The sequence below is a fragment of the Sturnira hondurensis genome, unplaced genomic scaffold (assembly GCF_014824575.4).
Source record: "Sturnira hondurensis isolate 20B ecotype Veracruz unplaced genomic scaffold, ASM1482457v3 Scaffold0013537, whole genome shotgun sequence".
Lineage (NCBI taxonomy): Eukaryota > Metazoa > Chordata > Mammalia > Chiroptera > Phyllostomidae > Sturnira > Sturnira hondurensis.
Window position 1 is genome coordinate 1,629,702 of NW_028086168.1, and position 4,101 is coordinate 1,633,802.

Consider the following 4,101-nt stretch of genomic DNA (forward strand, 5'->3'; position numbering starts at 1 on the left):
CCGCCAAGGTCGGGAAGGGAGGCTGGAAAGCGCCTGCGCAGCCTCAGAGCCTGCGCATGCTCAGGGAGGAAGAATGACATTTCGGTGTCATGACCCACCATCTTGGGTGTGTGCTGAGAGTCTGGGGTAGCAAGAAGTAAGGAAGGAAAGGAGCAGCCTATGGGATATTAGAGTAGCCAATTAACTGTAGCTCGGGGCACGCCTGGGTTCTACATACAGTTACATTAATTCAGACGTTTATCTTCCTGAGACACTTAGGAACACCTACTTAATCAATACTATTTAGTAATAATTGATTCAGGTGTGCGAAAGAAAAGAGAAAGCCTTGGTTCTCCTAAGCGGAATGCATGACTCTTTTGAGATACCTTGCTGTGGACATTCATTTGATCTTACCATTTTTCTCCCTCATGAAAGATGTTTTTGAGAAGGTCTCTGGAAGTTTTCAATCATATTCAAGCACATTATAATTACATTACCCAATAATGACCTTTAACAATTGCTGCATTCTGACTATCTTGATTGTCCATAATTCTAATTACTTCTCCCAAATATCAGACATCACATTATCACACCTATTGATGTTTAAGCATGTTCTTCTAAAAAATAACTATTCTTTAAAAACAAAAACCTGACCACAATACCATTATCTCACCTTTTCAAGTTATTGCTCAAATATTCAGTGTTCAAATTTCTTGTTTTAGTATTTGTTTTTCTCTTGTTCATTTATTTAAATCGGGACCAAAATAAAATTACTCTATTGCCATTAGTTGATCGCTCTTTTGGTCCTGTCAAAGTCTTTAAGGTCAATACACCAGGAATTGAAAAAGTTTCTTTTATTATTAATTGCAGCAAAGGAGAACACACAGCTGAGAAACCAAGGGGAGTGTTAGGTTATTATGGTATCTGGGCTTTGATTGGATACTGTGGGAAGAATGTTGGGGGTGGCAATGGAAAAATTGGTCATACCTTTAAAATAAATCCTCAGTATTAATAAGTACCAGTAATTCTGGTTTACTTAGGCCAGGTATTGCAATCATGAAATGCATCAGAAATGAGTTATAGGAAGAGTTGAATAGGAAGTTCTCAATAAGTTTTTGACTCGTGTGTGGGGTTCCCATACATACATACATACATAATTAAATTTGGTTTGTCTGCAATTCCCCCTTTTGGTCATAAATCAATTTGAAGAATGCATTAATGATCAAACTTTTGGTCAGATTAGTGGGATCTCATAGCCCTAGGAAGGCTCATTCCTAGAAAGTCTCAGTAGCAACATCATCTTGTTGAAACGGTGAGCGATTGAGGATAGGGCAGTAATCATCTGTTGATTTTCCCCAAAAGGGAAAGAACAGGTAAAAAAGGAATTTTCCCCAAAAAAGGAAGAACAGGTAAATAGAAGGCAGCCTAGTATTTTGGCATTCACTGGGGGAAAAAACCCACTCTGGACCATTTCTATCCTTTGAATTATCATGATCCAAATTTTACCATCAGTCTTATTTTTCTGTATTTGGCATTTAGTATAGCATACTTCAGCCATTAAGAGAGTATTAACAATTCTTTTATATAATTAATCATAAACATTTGAACTATATAGAAAAATCCAAAGGACAAGTGTAATTATTATTATAACTAATATCATTAGCAGACAGGTAAAGACAAACAAAATGGATTCTTGAGTTCCATAGCAATCCATAGGTATACAGGCCTTGTTGATGTCTTAGCCACCTACCTGATGTCAGCAGCTTCTCATCCCAGCAGAGTCTTTGATGACCATTGTAGGTGTAGGTAAATGTTGGAGACAGGGGTAGATATCCATTCTTGATTAGGTCCCTGGTAAAATCCCTTCCAACAATATTAGAAAGATGTACTATCAAAATTCCCAAAATCTCCAGGGAGTAGTCAATGATCTTTAAAGTTCTTGTCTCCCAGGAGCTCGCTGTGAATGGAAGCTATTACTTATTTGGCATTTTCTGAAGTGGCTTTATCAAACCTTGTCAATTGTGTACGATGTCTCCTTTTAAAACATCAGCTCATGAATTCCTTTATCTAAGTTCAGCTTACATGTACTGTGATGGTGGCAGGGAGATGGGAAGAACCAAGGCACCATCTTGGGTTTCCCGCAGACCCCGCTATTCGTTAAATCTACAACCATTATTTACCCATATAATACACCCTACAAGTTTTTTCATCACTTATTTTATAATGGTTTCCAAGACATTTTCATTTTATAACCTCTAGAAACATATTTGATAGAATCGAAGTAAATTATTAACGTGAACTTATTTTTGTGAAACCCAGGTAAAATGTAAATATTATATGTAATATCAGCAACTCAAAGACATGTCTATTCTATTGAAACTAACAAACAAACTAACTTTTATTTACTAAGGATTAACCTTAGGTCATGTGAACTCAAAAAGTATTTTATTTAGTTTCCATATTTCTGAGAATTTTAGAATACCTAATTCTTACAAGTGCTTGTCTTGAAATTAATTTTAATAATACCATGCAGAGATGAAAAATTATCATACATTTACTATATATATATATATATACACACACATACACACACACACACACACACAGCGAATATATATATATTCATTCCGGTCAAAGTCTTTAAGGCCAATACACCAGGAATTTTAAAAGTTTCACCTTGATGAGTCAGGTTCCAAATGAACTTCCCCCTTTTAGAATAAGAACAGCCCTATTTAATACCAAAAAAATTGGGTTGACATCTAAATGATATCATAGGTTGATCCATTTACCTAAATCCTCCTTGTGGGTCCTGACCTGTATGGCATTGTCCATACTGGTCCACACTGGTCCAATAGTTGGGCATTGTCCCACAAAGTAAAGCTCCCTGGTTCAATTCCCAGTCAGGGCACATGCCAGGGTTGTGTGTGGGGAGGGGGAGAAAGGTTCAGTCCCGGTCAGACCAATTGATGCCTCTCTCTTGCACTGAGGTTTCTGTCCCTCTCTTTCTCCCTCCCTTCCCCTAAGAATAAATAAATAAGTACATTTTTAAGAAAATAAATAATTTTGAAGGTGTGAGAGGCCAATTAAATGTTTTCCATTCATTTCACAAAATTTATAGCTGCCATTTTTTTCTTTTTCTTTTTCTAATCATGTGTCCAAAAGATTAATTTAGAAGTATCAGAGGATCTTCATCGTGGTCATCTTAGTATTAATTGGAAATGTGGGGTTGTCACCTTGGAGGCATAATTCCCCATGTTAATTTTGAGATGTGTAGAGTCTGAACAAATGTCTAGGGAAAAGCAGCCTTTGCAGGCATGTCTCCAGATGAGCCTAATGTCATCGATGTCCCTGTGGAACCACTTCACACCCCAGAGGAAATTTTCCCTCAGGCAACCCCACAAAGAACCTTAGTCACCTATGACTATATGAGAAAGGGACAACAATGACTTACCAGATGCCACCAAGAACAAGGATGTTTCCAAGGCATAGGTCCTTGGAAAGTGTCACTTTCAGAGTGAACCCATTCGAGGAGTCCCTGCCCTTCTCCCCTGGGCTTTGACAGCTTATCCAAAGTGCCTGAATTTCCACACTGTATGCCTTGGGGTGCCCATTTCCGCCACTCCATATTCAAGAATTGAAACAACTGTCACCACCCTATTGCCCATTTGAGCTGGAGAAGTTCTTTCTCTTTCAGAGCTAAAGATAGTTATAGTTGAGTCTTTCATTTAACCAGCAAAGATTTTGTTTAGTCTCTCAGCAAGCAATCCAATTAAAAAGCTCTAATTAAAAGTAGAAACTCATTTTTTCCCTTTCTCCTGGTTATCTCAAAATTTATCCACCTGGAAGATTTTCTAAGAACAACCTAAATAAAGTCATGGCCTGCTACTGAGGGCAAGGTGGCCCACAATTCCAAGAAAAGACTCATCCAAATTCATCCAATGCAAACTGGGGAGCGGGTGGGGCACAGTGGGCTCTTACTCATACCTAGCATCACACCTGGATCTGCACAGAGTGGTCTTGGGTGGACTTCTTGGAATCCTACTGCGCTGCACGAAGTAAATAAGAACAACATTTCAGACCTATTCTAAGGGTTTTTTTTTTTTTACTAAACTGATGAAATAT